Raw genomic sequence first — 17749 nt, 5'->3', positions numbered from 1 at the left:
CAAATGCCAGTGTGTGAATTTGTACTTAATATTGATAGAAGTGAAAAGAAAACATAGAACGGAATAAACTGAAGTATTGGAAACAATTCATTTTTCAAAAAAGTACATTCAGAAAAGTTAAATATTGAATTTAAAGGGTATGCTCCATCTGAAGCATGAAAACTTTTGTCTCCTGTGGCTTCTTCAGTCAAAAGCGCCATTGAATGAAGTTCTTACATATAGAATTTGGGAGACCAAATAGTTGAATTTGATGCTTTTGGGAGAGTGATGTTTTCATTGACATGACTTAGTGTTAACTGAGTCAGAATGATGATTTCAAGGCTCTGCTTCTGCTATTTCACTCATTTTTCAACATTCTTGTCAAACCACAGTCTATCTAAAAAACATACATATTGATTCTGTTTTTAAATAACTCAGAGTGATATTCTTGGGAATGTTAGACTCCATGTTTTTTTAATCCACTTTTAAAACAGAGCATAACTAAACAACTGAATATCAATTTTGTCAGCTCAATGGAAATATGGCTTGGTTTTCCTAAAGAACTAGAACTAGAAAGCTTTAAACCCCAAACAACTTAAAGCCATCTATTTCTGAACCAACACTGTTGATCCTGAATAGGATGAATTCAAAACAAGATGAAGAAAGCCAGTATATGAGCGATGAGAGGTAATCTTCATTTATGGAGCCTTTATTCCTTTTCTGAACTGCAAAGTCTCAAAAATTAATTTCTCCTTAAGTTTTTCTTTGGCTGCCACTCATAGAACTGAGAATCTGGGCTTGTGGACAGTTTTTTCATGATGAAGCCCTGGAAGGATTAGAGGGATTTAGCAAAGCTGGATGAGAGGGGGAGTGAGAGCTGCTTGGAAAGAATTCTTCTGCGGTTGCTGAATTCTGCAGTAGCAAATTTGTCTTATTGGGAAGTGAAGATGATCCAGCATCATAATTTCTTTTGCTTACTGGCAGTTGTAAGCTGCATATACACTCGTCATTGTAGTTCACTCCTTTAGTCTTTGGAAAAGAGGACTTAGGACCTGGAATACATGGAGATATGCTGCTTTGATCAGCACTCTACTAGCTGTGCAAAGAGTTATTAGTAAATAAACTTTTACTTAGAGCTGTTAATCAAATTTTTGCTAAGAAGATACTTTTGATTTGTCCCTTCCCTGGCTAAGAGAAAAGCTCTCTCAAATCCCTTACTTTGTCATTTCAGGGCTATTTCAGATTGTGTGGCCACAATTGTAATGGCTTGGAAAATGGTGCCGAAGATTCTTTTGGCATTAGATATCTTCAGTTCCTCTGCAGCCAACATAAATGCTAGCCAACATAAATAAAAAACCTGCATTGGTGGTATAGTGGTGAGCATAGCTGCCTTCCAAGCAGTTGACCCGGATTCAATTCCCGGCCAACACACCAGTACTGTCCTGGGTTCAGTGGTGACAGTTAATTTTCTCCTTCTTAGCAGCTATACAGTGCTATGTTTCAGTTTGAGAACAGTTCTGATAATACACCAGTGTTTTAGTTGTTGCTAGCTAATGCTTACTCTTAATCAAGGACTTTTCAGTCTCTCATGCTCTGTCAGTGAGGAGGGGCACAAGAAGCTGAGAGGAAGGAGAGACAGGACACCTGACCCAGACTAGCCAAAGGGGTATTCCATCCCACAGCACATCATGCCTAGTATATAAACTGGGGGAGTTACCTGGAAGGCCCAGATCACTGCTCAGGTTGGGCTGGGTATCGGTTGGTGGGTGGAGAGCAATTGTATTGTGCATCACTTGTGTTTATTGTTTTTTTTCCCCTTCCCTTTTTAGTTTTATATTCTCTCCCCTTGTTATTTCCCTTATCATTATTATTACAGTAGTAGTAGTAGTTTAATATAATACTTTAGTTTAAACTGCTCTTATGTCAACCTGTGGGGTTTACATTCTTTCGATCCTCCTCCCCATCCCGCCCAGAGCTAGAGGGGGAGATAAAATGGGGGCATGAGCGAATGGCTGCATGGTTCTGAGTTACCAGCAGGGCTTAAACCATGACACTAGCATAAATTAAAAATTGTCAGGCCTAAGTATTCTCACATACATGCAGTTGTGTGCTCATGTCTGATCAAAGCCAAATTTATACTGCTGGGTGATATGGTGTGTGAATGTGATAGTAAGTCGTATGCATGGAATTACTGTCTATGTGCCTGCCCAAAACAAAACAGATATTACTTCATTAAAAAAAACCAACCAAACAAAAGAAAAATCCAAAGCTTGTGAAATTTTGTCTTCTCTGATATTTAAACACGTGTGGTTATGTATTTTTAAAAGGGGATTCTGTCATGATAAAATCTGAGTTCTTCTGCAACAGGTTTCACATTTGGCTGAGCTGAACAGCCAATATGTGTAAAATTCTGAGCGCTCCATTCAGCAGCTATAAAGTTTTAATTGTTTAACAAGCACTAAGAGAGATGTCTTCCTGAAACAGCTCCAGGACAGTATGTGAGAACTAGAGCAGTGCTGTCAGCAGGGAATATGTACATAGTCATTTATCTTGTGTTTCCCAACAGTATCCCTCTGTGTTTGATTAAATGAATAGAGGATTTTCTTACAGGCTCTGAATTTAGGCCAGGTTAGATGTTCAACTGTGACACTTTCAAATACAGTGCCAAGAAAAGGAATAAGAACTCAAATATCTTATTAAGAAATGCATGAAAATGCTTCATCACAAGGCTGTAGAATAAATAAGTATTTTTTCCACAGAGGTACATGAAAAATCTGGTTTTGGGAAATCAAACGGCGCAACTAGTCAACTGCTGTCCCCACAAATGCATGCATAGCCTAATCGGCACATAAAAACTAGAACTGAAGCTGAAAACCCAGTGTTTGCAGAAAGTAACCACCTAAAGGTCAAACCACTTTTTAATTGATTCTAGAAAATAATATCTGTGTTGAAATTTGCACAGTAGCAAAACAGGTGTTTTCTGCCCCAAGAGCCATGTATCCTTTGCTGGCTGTACCTTAGTGTGGGATGCAAAAAGCAAGTAATGGTCTTATTTTCTTGGTGCTCAATGCTGAATGTAGAATTAAGGCATCATCCTGCCTTTGCCCTTTCTTGCCCTCCTTTTGTGGGTTAGGCTGATGTGTGCTGTCTACACATGCTTGTAAATTCCAAGACTCCAGATAAGGGTAGCCTGCTGTGTAGCACAGACATTACATGGACCTGGTGGTCTGGAAGTGCACACAAAGAAAGAGCAAAAGTTAATCACTTGTGCTGTGAGAAAGGAAATTTTTGTTGTTCTCCCGCAAGACTTCACACATTATCACTTACCAATGCTCCAGGCTAGTTTACTTTACAGAATTTATTTTCTGTTACTGTCCTGTTATGCTTAAAACAGTGGAAAATTGATGGTTGAGAAATTATCCTTGTGCAATAGAAGTGTAAAGCTTCTCTTCTCAGTTTCAAATTGGGTTCAGCTGAAGTGGTAGAAAACTGTAGAATTAGGGGGAGCGAACTGCAGAGCTAGCAATTGCCTGTAGAAAACTGAACAGGCAGAGAAACTTATGCGTCATATAGGTAAAGGTTAACAAGGTCAGACTTAGGTGCTCACTGTGGCTTTTGCAGTAAAATGTGATTTAAGAATACATTTTTATTGGGTAAATTTTAAAAGACATTCCTAGCAGTTAGGTACATTAGTGTTATTGCAGGTTGGCTAGTTAGGTTAGGAGAGGTAGATGCTTTTATTCATTTAGACATTTAAAAATGTCCTCCACTGACTTTCACAAGAATTTAGATATTTATGAACTCATTGACAGGATCTGATATTCTCATTAATTTTATTTGCAGTTATATTCCAAAATAGTAAATAATATAAAATAAAAGATTAAATGGAAAGTCTACTCAACTCTGCCTTTAAGCATGTATGTTACAGATTTTTTTTTTACAGAGGACAGAATTGGATCTCTTTTTAAACTGTCATTGTTACCTTGGAATTTTTCAAAGAGCAAAACCTGCCCATTTTTATGCATATTAAACAAAGCACATAATAAAAAACCTTTTGTAGCTGCAGAATAATGGCACTCGCTTGACTTATTGTGTCTGTATGCAGAGTTCAGAATGTCACCTTGTCAAAGATGTTTTTTTTTTCCTGCTTGCTAATATGGCAAAACACTATTTACTTTTGTTGACAAATCCTGTAAAAATCAAGGTCTTGGCCTATTATCAAAAGGAGCGTGACCAGCAGGTCGAAGGAGGTGATCCTGCCCCTCTACTCTGCTGTCGTGAGACCTCACTTGGAGTATTGTGTGCAGTTCTGGTGTCCTCAACATAAAAAGGACATGGAACTGTGGGAACAAGTCCAAAGGAGGGCCACGAGGATGATCAGGGGACTGGAGCACCTCCCGTATGAAGATAGGCTGGGAAAGTTGGGGCTGTTCAGCCTGGAGAAGAGAAGGCTGCGTGGAGACCTCCTAGCAGCCTTCCAGTATCTGAAGGGGGCCTACAAGGATGCTGGAGAGGGACTCTTCATCAGGGACTGTAGTGATAGGACAAGGGGTAACGGGTTCAAACTTAAACAGGGGAAGTTTAGACTGGATATAAGGAAGAAGTTCTTTACTGTTAGGGTGGTGAGGCACTGGAATGGGTTGCCCAGGGAGGTTGTGAGTGTTCCGTCCTTGGCGGTGTTCAAGGCCAGGTTGGACAGAGCCTTGGGTGACATGGTTTAGTGTGAGGTGTCCCTGCCCATGGCAGAGGGGTTGAACTAGATGGTCTTAAGGTCCTTTCCAACCCTAACTATTCTATGATTCTATAAGCATTTGATGAACTTTTTCTGTTGTGAAACCAGGAGAAATGCACTCAAGTACTGGTTGCAGCAACATTCGAGAAGTTTACTCCAAGCCGTATTTCCCTGTCTCTCCCTGAGCCTGCATGACACAACCTACCAGTCACACCCAACCTGTCCCTTTTCCTCCAGGCTGCTGGCTGTTTCAGTACTGAGGGTAGATCCTACTCAGTTGGCATACAAGTATTCCGTATTTTGTGTTACCCCATTCATTGATATGTAACATCAGGCTTGATTTACAGCATAGCTTTCAAATCCAGCTCTGAAGACAAAACCATTCCTATTTCCTATTCCTAAACCCTTCCTGTGGAAATGATTCCTATGCTATTTGCACACACAAATATTAACTAGCTCTTGTGAGGCAAATTGCACCATTTCCATTTTAAATGGGCAAGACTACCACACACAGAAAGTTTCATTAATATCGGGTGTCCAGTTTGAGACAGGTGGACCTGTTTTTTCAAGGTACTTATTTTTATACTCAAAACACAGTTTAGTTCCAACCCCCCTGCCATGGGCAGGGACACCCCACACTAAACCATGCCACCCAAGGCCTCATCCAACCTGGCCTTGAACACTGCCAAGGATGGAGCATTTACAGCCTCCCTGGGCAACCCATTCCAGTGCCTCACCACCCTTACAGTAAAGAATTTCTTCCGTATATCCAATCTAAACTTCCCCTGTTTAAGTTTGAACCCGTTACCCATTGTCCTGTCACTACAGTCCCTGATGAAGAGTCCATCCCCAGCATCCTTGTAGGCCCCCTTCAGATACTGGAAGGCTGCTATGAGGTCTCCACGCAGCCTTCTCTTCTCCAGGCTGAACAGCCCCAACTTTCTCAGCCTGTCTTCATACGGGAGGTGCTCCAGTCCCCTGATCATCCTCGTGGCCCTCCTTTGGACTTGTTCCCACAGTTCCATGTCCTTTTTACGTTGAGGACACCAGAACTGCACACAATACTCCAAGCGAGGTCTCACGAGAGCAGAGTAGAGGGGCAGGATCACCTCCTTTGACCTGCTGGTCATACTCCTTTTGATGCAGCCCAGGTTACAGTTGGCTTTCTGGGCTGCGAGCGGACACTGAAGCCGGCTCATGTTCATTTTTTCATCGACCAGCACCCCCAAGTCCTTCTCTGCAGGGCTGCTCTGAATCTCTTCTTTGCCCAACCTGTAGCTGTGCCTGGGATTGCTCCGACCCAGGTGTAGGACCTTGCACTTGGCGTGGTTATACTTCATAAGGTTGGCATCAGCCCACCTCACAAGTGTGTCGAGGTCCCTCTGGATGGCATCCCTTCCCTCCGGTGTATCAACCGAACCGCACAGCTTGGTGTCATCCGCAAACTTGCTGAGGGCGCACTCAATCCCACTGTCCATGTCACCGACAAAGATGTTGAACAAGACCGGTCCCAACACCGATCCCTGAGGGACACCACTCGCTACCGGTCTCCAGCCGGACATCGAGCCATTGACCACAACTCTTTGCTTGCAGCCATCCCGCCAGTTCTTTATCCACTGTGTGGTCCACACCATCAAATTGATGTCTCTCCAATTTAGAGACAAGGATGTCGTGTGGGACAGTGTCAAAGGCTTTGCACAAGTCCAGATAGATGACGTCAACTGCTCTGCCCCTGTCCATCAGTTTCGTAGCCCCATCATAGAAGGCCACCAAATTGGTCAGGCAGGATTTGCCCTTAGTGAAGCCATGCTGGCTGTCACCAACCACCTCCTTGTTTTTCATGTGCCTTAGCATGTCTTCCAGGAGAATCTGCTCCAAGAGTTTGCCAGGCACAGAGGTGAGACTGACTGGTCTGTAATACCCCGGGTCATCCATTTTCCCCTTCTTGAAAATGGGGGTTATATTTCCCATCTTCCAGTCATCAGGAACTTCACCTGACTGCCATGATTTTTCAAATATGATGGCTAGTGGCTTAGCAACTTCATTTGCCAGCTCCTTCAGGACCCGCGGATGGATGTCATCAGGTCCCATGGGCTTGCGTACGTTTAGGTTTCTAAGATGGTCTCGAACCAGATCCTCTCCCACAGTGGGCCTAGGGTCTTCATTCTCACAGTCCCTGCGTTCGCCTTCCAAGACTTGGGTGGTGCGGTCAGAGCCTTTGCCAGTGAAGACCGAGGCAAAGAAGTCATTAAGAACCTCAGCTTTCTCCAAATCCCGGGTAGCCAGTTCTCTTGAGATCTTCCGAAGGGGGCCTACGTTGTCCCTAGTCTGTCTTTTACTCACTACGTACCTATAGAATCCCTTCCTGCTATCCTTAACATCCCTAGCCAAGTTCAATTCTAACTGGGCCTTAGCCTTCCTCACCTGGTCCCTAGCTTCCTGGACAACATCCTTGTATTCTTCCCAGGCCGCCTGTCCCTGCTTCCACCTTCTATAAGCCTCTTTTTTCCTTTGAATTTTCCTGAGCAGCTCCTTATCCATCCAAGGAGGTCTCCTGGCCTTCCTGCTGCCCTTCCTTCTAGTTGGGATGCAACACTCCTGAGCTTGGAGCAGGTGATCCTTGAATAACAACCAAGAGTCTTGGCCCCCCCTGCCCTCTAGGGCTGTATCCCATGGAACCTTACTAAGCAGGTTCCTGAAGAGGCCAAAGTCTGCTCTCTCGAAGTCCAGGGCAGTGAGCTTGCTGCACGCTCTTCTCACTGTCCCGAGGATCTCGAATTTGACCATCTCATGGTCACTGCAACCAAGGCTGCCCTGGAGCATCACATTTCCAACCAGCCCTTCCCTGTTGGTGAACACGAGGTCAAGCATGGCATCTCTCCTTGTCAGCTCCTCTATTAGTTGCAGAAGGAAGTTGTCTTCCACACAATCGAGGAACCTCCTGGATTGCTTGTGCCGGGCCGTACCTTCACTCCAACAGATGTCAGGGTGGTTGAAGTCTCCCATGAGAACAAGGGCCTGTGAGCGTGAGGCTGTTCCTATCTGCCTATAGAGCACTTCATCCACAGATTCCTCTTGATCAGGTGGTCTGTAACAGATCCCCACAGTAATGTCCCCCATCGCTGCTCTCCCTTTAACCTTGACCCACAAACTCTCTGTCAACTGCTCACCCATCCCCAGACAGAGTTCCATACTCTCCAGCCTATCCCTAACATAAATAGCAACTTCCCCTCCCTGCCTGCCAGGCCTGTCTTTTCTAAAGAGCCTGTAACCTTCCATTCCAACGCTCCAGTCGTAGGAGCCATCCCACCATGTTTCTGTGATGCCTACTATATCATACTCCCGTAGTTGTGCACACATCTCTAATTCCTCTTGTTTGTTTCCCATGCTACGGGCACTTGTATAGAGGCATCTGAGCCGAGCTCCAAGTGAAGCCGGCTCATTGGCTGGAGCGGCTGGAATATCTCTGCATCGCTCCGAGCATTTATTGTAGGTGCTGGCAACTGACTGGGTGTGTTGGGATGAAACAATGCCCCCCTCCCCTTATAGCTCTTTATGAGACAGTTGTTTTATTTCTTCATAATCATTCTGGAAAATTACGTGTTTTCTAAGTTTTCAGCTGACCGTAATCTCTCTATATAGGGCAACCCTTTAAAAAGCATGTAAAAGAGTACCACAGTCTATACCAATCTCTCTGCAGTGTTAACAGCATAATTTCTGCTAGGAGAAATTATCAGCTTAGAATGTAAAAGTTTTTGATAAACTATACTTGTATATGTAGATACATATGTATATAAATATATATGTGTTTGTATATGTATGTGTGCATAGTATGTCTACATAACCACAGTGTGGCCTGGGCAATAAAAATGCAAACTAAACAGGAGATAAGAATCAAAAATCTGTACAAAATAAGAGATATGGCATTTCAGTTAGTTATTGTGGATAGCTGAAATGAGCAAAAAGCCTTCCAGTTATTTGTAATATTTCTCAGCAAGGGCTGATTTGCAAGAGAACCTTGGTGTCAAACTGCTTTTCAACATCAAAACACATAGGTTTGGGTGTGCTGAGGATTTCCAGGTTTTTTTTGATCCTATTAATGCCTTTGGCATTTCTCCCATGAAATTGCTGGCTTCCCTATTCCTTTTTTTATGGACTTCTCTTCCTGGACTGTAGAAGAAATCCAGGTGGGTAACGAGTTATGGATTTTACCAAATAGGCATGAATAACTGTATATTGCAGTGGTGGTGGTAAGTCCCAAATGCATAATCTCTCCTGCTTTGTTGAACTGCTGTTGAGCTTGCTCAGTATTTACCATTCCCAGCCCACAACTCATTTATTATAAAGAATGCTTGCTTTACAGTTTGCCTAAAGTTACTGATTCTTTCGTGCTCAAAAACATTCCAAAGATACTGTGTTAATTACCTGCTCACCATGAACGCTGATGAAAAAATAGACTCTTCACTAGAGTTTTAGACCAGAAGCTCATACTTATTTTAGCTCATCTAGGACTCAGTTATAATGAATTGCAGTGGTCTATGAAAAAGCATTAAAATTAACTTTTCACTGCTCCTTAGTAGCATGTGGGTTTACTCATTGCTGAGGATGGAGTGTTATGTTCAATCAGTCTCATAACAATAAAGATATCTTATAAACAGATGTCAAAAAGAGACTTTGGAAAACAAATAGTGAAAGGACAATTCAAGATTAATTTTTTTAATCCATATACCTCTTAACATTAATGAGTGTTTATCAAGAAAGTGGCATTAAGTAGGAACATTTATTGTTGTTCATGTTTCTAAGTCCTTCTTACATACTATTCTGAAGTTCTAAGCAGTATATTTTAAGTTTTCTTAAAACTGATGCTGAATAGATGATTCTTCATGGGTCTGGCGATTAATACTCACAAGATTCATAGAGTCAGGGCACTACACTTCCTGCCCCTTCAGTTCCTCACAGGGGAAGGACCTGCTTGGAGGTCAAGAGTTCAGCATGGATGCCAAATTCTTTAATTTATCTGGGAAAGATTTGGCTAAAAGGAAATAGTGGCATGTTGTAGATCATGGTGAGTGTTCTTGTAGCATCTCTCAGGTACTTTGCAGTTCTCCCAGAATTGGGAAGTGCTTTTAGACCTGTCAGGATAGTAGGTTTTATAAACATGTCACTCACTCATATAAATGAAATGCTTAAAAGAGTATTTTGTAAATACCATTCCTTTTAAAAGGAAGCAAAATAATACTAGCTTTATATTTTCAGGTTTTGGAATAGTAGCAAAAAGCTTCTACGCTTGTTAACTGTATCTTTTAGGATTATCTTGTTTTGAAAACCTACATTAAACACTTTCATATCCAGCATGTAAAACTGGGAAATAACTCAGAACTCTGAAGTCTATAAATACACCTATTTACTTTACCCAGAACATAATTTTCCTGGACAGATTCCCATTTTTATTTAATCTTGTAACTTAATATAATTTATGTTTTTCCCAGCTGGGTGTTTTAAAATATCTCTGGACCATCCACAACTCGTACATGTCTATTTTCTTTTTTTCCTTTTGAGAGGAGTGAGAAGAGTGGTTAAATATTTTTAATAATTTTTAACAAAGCATCTTTGTGAAATACATGAAAAAAATATGAGAACCATTTTGAAAACACAAACCATCTGTGAAATAATAGAATGAGCAATGAGTTTGCTATTTTAATGTAAAAGAGATGCAAAGATGACAATTCTGATTTCACTGATACCATCTTCAGTTCTGACACATGTAATTCTGTTTAATAGTGTTACTCTTGGAACGGAATTAAACTTGACATGCTCCTGTCAGTGAAATCAGAACCATGCTGGGTTTCTAAGTAAGTGCAGTAGTGTTATTTTGTCATTAGGATTGTTTTGACTGGTCTGTTCAATTTAATGAGCACTTTTTCCATCCTTGGTACACCAAGAATAGTTAAGCACAATGGTGGCAAAAGTCCCAACAGAAACAATACCTATCATGGAAGAAGTCATAAAGGTGGTCTTGGAACTAGCTGGTGGTGTGGTGTGTTCAAGGTGACACACCCAGGGCATGCACTTTGGACTGGAGTTTTCATAGGAAGAGATACAGTGTGCTTTTGGGGCAGAGATGATCTGTTAAAGTGACACCAACAGCTTCTAAATAATAGTGCTGTTACATCACAGAGAAGCCTGTGCATCTTTAGCATGGACTATTCATCAGGGACTGTAGTGACAGGACAAGGGGTAACGGGTTCAAACTTAAACAGGGGAAGTTTAGATTGGATATAAGGAAGAAATTCTTTACTGTAAGGGTGGTGAGGCACTGGAATGGGTTGCCCAGGGAGCTTGTGAATGCTCCATCCTTGGCGGTGTTCAAGGCCAGGTTGGATGAGGCCTTGGGTGGCATGGTTTAGCGTGGGGTGTCCTTGCCCATGGCACGGGGGTTGGAACTAGATGATCTTAAGGTCCTTTCCAACCCTAACTATTCTATGATTCTATGATTCTTGTACCATCTTTTTTTTTTAATCTTTTTTTTTTTTTTCTGTTTGTATCCTTTACATTTTCTGAATGTTTAGTGAATGCAAAGCTCTCTAACAGGAAGGGTTCTTTTTCTGTAAGATTGTTTAATTCCAGCTTATGACTGACTACAGAGACACAATAGTGAGTGCTACTTCACAGGAATAAAAAAGTTCTGACAGCAGCAACCTTCATTTTGATTATGGTTTATTCAAATTCCCTTTGAATGCTCCAATCCAACTACAAAACTACATTAAAAAACACTTTGTACACAATGGACTACGTAAGTAAGACCAGCCTGGCATGGCATCTTGTTCAACTGTGTTGTCTATAAAATTTCTAAAGATGACAAAAGATATCCTTGCTACATTAAAATAGAGAAGATACTTCCTCTATGTGAAATAAAAATGTGTGCAATCTGTGGCTTAAAAATCAGCATTATTAAAATTACCTTTAGACATTAGTAGTGTGTTTTCAAATACTAAATTGGTTTCACAATGGGAAGGATTTTCAAAGAGCCCATTGGACTCACGTAGTATCACCTGTTACACTATTCTGTGCTGTTAGACCAACAGCAGTTTTGGGAGGTGTAAGCATGACTGATGGAGGAAAGGCTGCTTTAAGACTTGATCCTGCTTTGACCTACTCAATAGGAATTTTTCCATTGATTTCAAGGTCAAACTTGTACATGAAAAGTGCCTCTCTATAGCTGTGTTATTTTCCATGGTGCAATGGTTAAGGTTCTTTTTTCCCCAAGTAAACTTCCTCACATTAACCTGGATAATATAAACATTCTGGAAGAAAACAAAGGGCATTTTAGAAAAGTCTGGGCTGGAATCTTTGTTTCCCACAATTCGAGTAGCTCTGTGTAATCATTCAGAATTAGTCTAAAGTAAATAAAAAGGGCTGCCAGACCACAGCAGTTAGGACAGGCCTAACATAGGATGTAAGTTTTGAACCATGAAATATCACGTCCCATGTCCTGATAACAGGAGTCAGTTTGGGCAAGAGTGTTAAAATCATGGATTTTTTAGAAGAAAAGCACACCCTTCTTTTGTCTCTAGAAATGTAAATGAGACATTAATTGTAAATTCTGTTCTATTTGAATTAGAATTTACTTTGAAAGAAAGGCTTATAGAAGTTAAAAGTTTGCTACTGTAGTGCTGCTACTTCACTAAAGAATTAACCAGGGCTTGGGAATTTGCCAGAGCTTGTTGCTTTTGGCTCCAGTCAAGCCTTTAAGAAAGCCACTAACATGTTGTTGCTGTTAATGCCTTTGTGATCAAACACTGCGGTCTGCAAAAAACATTAGAGCAATGCTAATGTATTCCCATAATTTTATCTGGTAAAAAACTGGAATTCCAGCAAAACATTTCAGGGGAAATGCCACAGTTTCTCATAAAACTACGGATTATGAAGGTTTTCTGAAATATGGTCAGCCAAATGTAAATTCTCTGCATCTAAGGATTCTGTATAATGCAGTTGTAATCGCAGCTCATGAGCCATCTGTCAGCCAGGAGAGGGAAGCGTTCGGGTGAGAACAGTTACAGTCTTGTGGTCTTTTAAAGTTCACATACTCAGGTCTGTAGCCATACCTTGTTGTTCCACACAGGCAGGTTTGTTTTCATATGTGGTACTCATAGATTATGGAGATAAAAACATCTGTCTCCCACTGGAGGAATGCTGTTGATAGACAGCTAACCACAGCAGCTCCGCAAACCTGACAAAGCATACTCACTTTTAGCATTGGTTATAACACTTTTAACAACGCTATCATGTGTTTCTTCATATCACCCTTGTTGTAGAGCCAGTTCCTTAGTGTAAGTACAGGCAGCTTTGATACATCAGGTACCAGTTTTGTGGACTTGCTGAAGGACAAGCACCTCTGTAAAGACAGGAGTGTTTTCACATTGCATTGACCATTTTGGATGAGCTTACAGCAGCATTTCCCCATCACATGCAGTCTTAAAGCTAATCAAATGCTTCAGAGAGAAAGACTTTCAGAAGTTCTCACTGCTGTCAGATTACATAGGGAGGCAGAAAGGCCTCACAAACCACAGACCTAGCTCACTGGAGGTAGGGCAGACTGATTTCAGTGAAGGTTTCAGCTGACTTTTATTTTTTATTTAATATAAAAGGTTTCAGCTGACTTCAGTGAACCTCCTGTTCTGTCCTCAGCCAGTTCATCTGGCTACATATTGTTCTGTATGCACAGCATCTTCTGTGACCAGGTGATGAAGCAGACAGGGAAGTCCATCCAGCAGAAGAATAACCCAGGAATAACTGAATTACATTTCAGCTCAGCATCTAAGTGATTGGGATGTAGCAGCACAGGAGGTACGGAGGTATGGAGGTACGGAGAAGGAATTGTCCTGGAAAGGAAGAAAAAAATTTAATAATTTTCAAGTGCAGGCTTTAAAAAGGCAGTTTATCTTTTGACACAGATTTAGATCAGACACAGTCATGGGATTTACCATCTTTGTAGGACAAGGAAGAGATTTTTGCCCACATGATTGTGAGTGAGGAGCATAATCCCCTGCAGCAGTAAATATTTAATTGGACAAATTTTGTAGAAAAAAAATCACAAAATTAATTAGCTTTTGTTGGATTACATTTTTTTAAAAAATACATTTTTCTGTGTCTTTTTAAAATAAAAATAAAAAGCAGGATATTTTTGTTGTTGTTTTGGCGTATTGGCCTGCTGTACAAGCACTGGGTCCTTTTCCTGTACTGCAGGAATGCCTAGCAAGGCTCCTAATAGTGGAGATAATGAAGCCTTAGAGCAGTGAGTTTCACTGCAGAAGATTATATCCAAGGAATGCAGATGTGATTGCTGATTGAACTATTTTTTGTTTAACTTTATCAATAAAGTTGTTTTAGTGGGAAATACAGCATTAAGGCTGCAGAGAAGATAGCTCCTGAGTGATCTGAAGGACCTAGAAAAAACTGAAGAAAAACAAAATAGTTAAAATACTGGAATAGGCATTGAAATAACCACTGATTATTTTAAGAAGTGGTGGCTCTGAAAAACTGCAGGCATTGAAGGAAAGCTCTGAGAAAGTAAACTAAAGACAAAATAAGAAAAAAGGAAGCATGGCCTGGCACAGAGAAAGAAACAGGAAAAATTCCAGTCAATGTAATTGGAAAGAAATGTAAGAAGTTTTGAAGGAGATACCAGCGTCGTAAAACTGGGTCAATTTTTAAGAGAGAAAATTCTCACACACAAAAACTGTGTCTACTGGATTGGTCAAGTATGCATAATTTTCGAGGATGTTCGTTGCTTTTCCAGATGTGTGTGTTATCCTTTGTGGTTTGGCTGAGATCAGAAAGACTAAAAGAAAGCACAGTATGTATCAGAGATGTGGGAAAGTTTGTTCACCCTTTGCAAACTTCCTTCCAAACTGTATCTGATTTCTAGTTACATCTCCTGTTATGAGTATCAAAGAATCAAGATGGTTTTCTTCTCACATTAATTTTGATTCAGTTCTTAGGATATGTAAACACTACTTTCTTGTCCCTGACTGATCTCATACACTTCAATATGATGTTTTCTACTAATAACTCCAGCTGTCCTCGTACTTAGGAAAAGAAGGAATATGTGGTGTGGGAGCTGTTTTCGAAAATCAGTGAGACTTGATATCCTGCAAGCTGATCTAAGTTTTCAGAGAATGGCTTGGGAAGAGGACCAGAAGTACTATTGTGGATGTGAAAATACTTTGGAGTATGAAAATAAACACTCCCATTATGTTTATTAATGTTTTTCATGCCATTGACTAGAGAATGATGTTCCTTTTATATAGAACTATGTAGTCTCACCTTGCTGTATTTAGGAAAATTGTTTAGCTTGTTTTTAGTTCATGCCCATTCATAGAGTGAGTATAATAATGTATTTTAAGTAGCAGTTACAAGACATTAATTTGTTAAAAAAAAGTAGATACATTTTTTAGATATAAAAACAATGTAGTATAATTTTTGGTCAGCAGTAAGAATATGATGAGCAAGATTAAAGGAAAATGAAAAGTGAGTTCTAGACTTCCACTGACAAGTGAACAGATTATTAAAGACTGATGATTACTAACTGGAGAGTTAAATGACAAGGAATTTCATTTAAATCAGTAGAATACTACTGTATGAGATTGGATTCAGACCTTATCAGCGGTATCATTTGCCATCTAGCAGTTTTAAGATTAACAAGAGTATTTAATTTTCAGACCTCTCTCCTCTTTGAGTAACACAAAAGATGTTTCTGTTTGTATGGCTGGATAACTCTCTACAGCTGTAAATGCTTGAATGGTTGTGCAGGCATTATTATTTTGTATTTTACTTTTAAAATAAATTATGCCTGCTCTAGAAAATTAGAAACTGAGTTTCAGTCAGAGACTTTTGTTTCATCTGATGGTCGATCGTGGTATGATTACAGACAAAGATTTTGATGTATAAGTGGTTGTAGAATTTTACATAGTAGATTTAGAATGTACTTTTTTATAGGTTTGTAATTCCTCTGATGACTGTTAGAAATCTAGAGCAGGTAGAAATGTTGGCTCTTAAACTGTATGTTTGAGCATTATATCAAGGAGCATTTCTGGTACTAGTAAATATGTTCTTTATTGATTAATCTCTTTCATTTGTACTTTAGAAAAATAATTATTCCGGTCCTGAGTTGATGAATGTCTTGGTTTGCATGACATGTGCTTAGTTTTTTTATAAAAACTACCTCATTGTCTGCCTTTTTGACAATTTTTGTAATTCTGAGGCTTTTTCTGAATTGTAGCTTCCTATACTATTTGTTTTGTTGGTGTGACATAAGGAGGTATGATTCAGTCATTCTCTTCTAGGCTTTCTTACTTGTTTGCCTTTCTTTCGTCTTTCTGAAGTGTTCTGCAGCATAAAGCTGCTTAGATGAAAGGGTATCTTTTCTTTTAATGAGGTTGCTGTTACCCTGCACCTGAAAAGCTACTATTAATGCAATGATCATATTAGTTTTACTCAGCCAAAATACATTCTAAGTGCATAAATAAGAGCATGAGTACCTACAAATGTCTCCTCTTTTGTTATTATTGTGCAAAGAGCATTGTCTCTACAGAGAATCATTGTAGGTGGGCCACAAAAGGGGAACAACTGTTACAAAAAAATTTACTGAGAAAGGAGTCTGTGCTCCTTGGTCAGATGAGGGCTTTAACAAACAGCATGGCTTCATCACACACCACAGTGTGCCCCCCAGCACGTCACATTTCTCTGCTGAAGGAGAATGTGACAGGATGAGGAGCAAATACAGAGTATGACCTGCAAGAGTTGGGGCTATGTCCATTGTCATGCACATTGTCAAGTCCATGCATGGATTTAGGACAGCTGTGTCCTGGAGTCTGCCTCCCCATGAAGGTGTCCTTGTCCTCCTCCTGAGAGCTGGGACTCAGCCACCACTGCAGCACCAGAGGCCTGGTTCCTCTGTTAGGGCTGTGGGGGTAAAACAGGGATGAAGGCACGTGTGGACCCTCCCTAGTAACTCACTTCTGTCAAATGCAAGGCTTGGAAGGCACAACAGTTAATTTCCTAGGGATAGCAACTTGTTTACCTCAGGCAAAAAGAAAAAAAACCTTACAGAGTTGTGCTGCCTTTTGAACAAGCTGCTGACCCAATGTTCAAACTGAAAGGAATAAGAAATGATCCTGAAAAACGGAGTAATTTCATTTTTTTACTTGGCAACAGTAGTAAGAGTGCATGTGATATATGCATGAGGCTTGTCTTAAACCTGGGGTTGAGAATTGTTTCCTTTAGTGAAGAAATGCATATTTTTATTTGCTTTCACTCATGAAAGTAGCATGCAATGCAAGAACAAGCTCTTACAAAATCCTAGCATGCTTCATGCTTTTTTTTTTTCCCCTGTCCACTGTGAATGTACAAAAAGTATTTGATTAGGTACCTACATCTTCATTTTAGATTCCTCTTTGAAGACGTGCAAATGGTTGTTAAAAACATCCTGTGCCTTTTGTAAATAAAGTAGAATCAAAATCGGAAGGAAAGAAAACACTTGTTTAAAAAGTGTTTGAAGAGCCCATCTTGGTCTGGACTATTGGATAGTCCCCTGCTTTAAAATGCAAATTCTGTTGTTGTTGTGAGGCTCTGTACTGAAAAATCGTGTTTATTTGCCCACAGCTAATTATTGTTTTAGAACATGCATGGTCTGAAATATTTGTGTTGTACCTTAATGACTCTGAGATATGGAACAGATTTATTTGTAATTTTCTGTCTCAAGTAACTTCTTAAAGGTAGAACCTACAAACTTATTTATTTAAAAGGCTAGTACCAAACAATATACAATTGGTTTATCAATATGGTGCTTCTCCCTCAGCCAAAAAGATTTTATGCTATTTTCTTTTTAGGAAAGAGGCACAGCTGGATGAAGAAGGACAGTTTCTGGTCAGAATCATTTATGATGATTCCAAAACCTACGATCTGGTTGCAGCTGCAAGCAAGGTCCTTAGTAAGTAATAAGGATATCTTCTTTACCCATTCATCACAGAAAAAAAG

Source organism: Psittacula echo, assembly GCF_963264785.1.
Source record: "Psittacula echo genome assembly, chromosome: 1".
NCBI lineage: Eukaryota > Metazoa > Chordata > Aves > Psittaciformes > Psittacidae > Psittacula > Psittacula echo.
Note: the sequence above shows the minus strand (reverse complement) of the source record.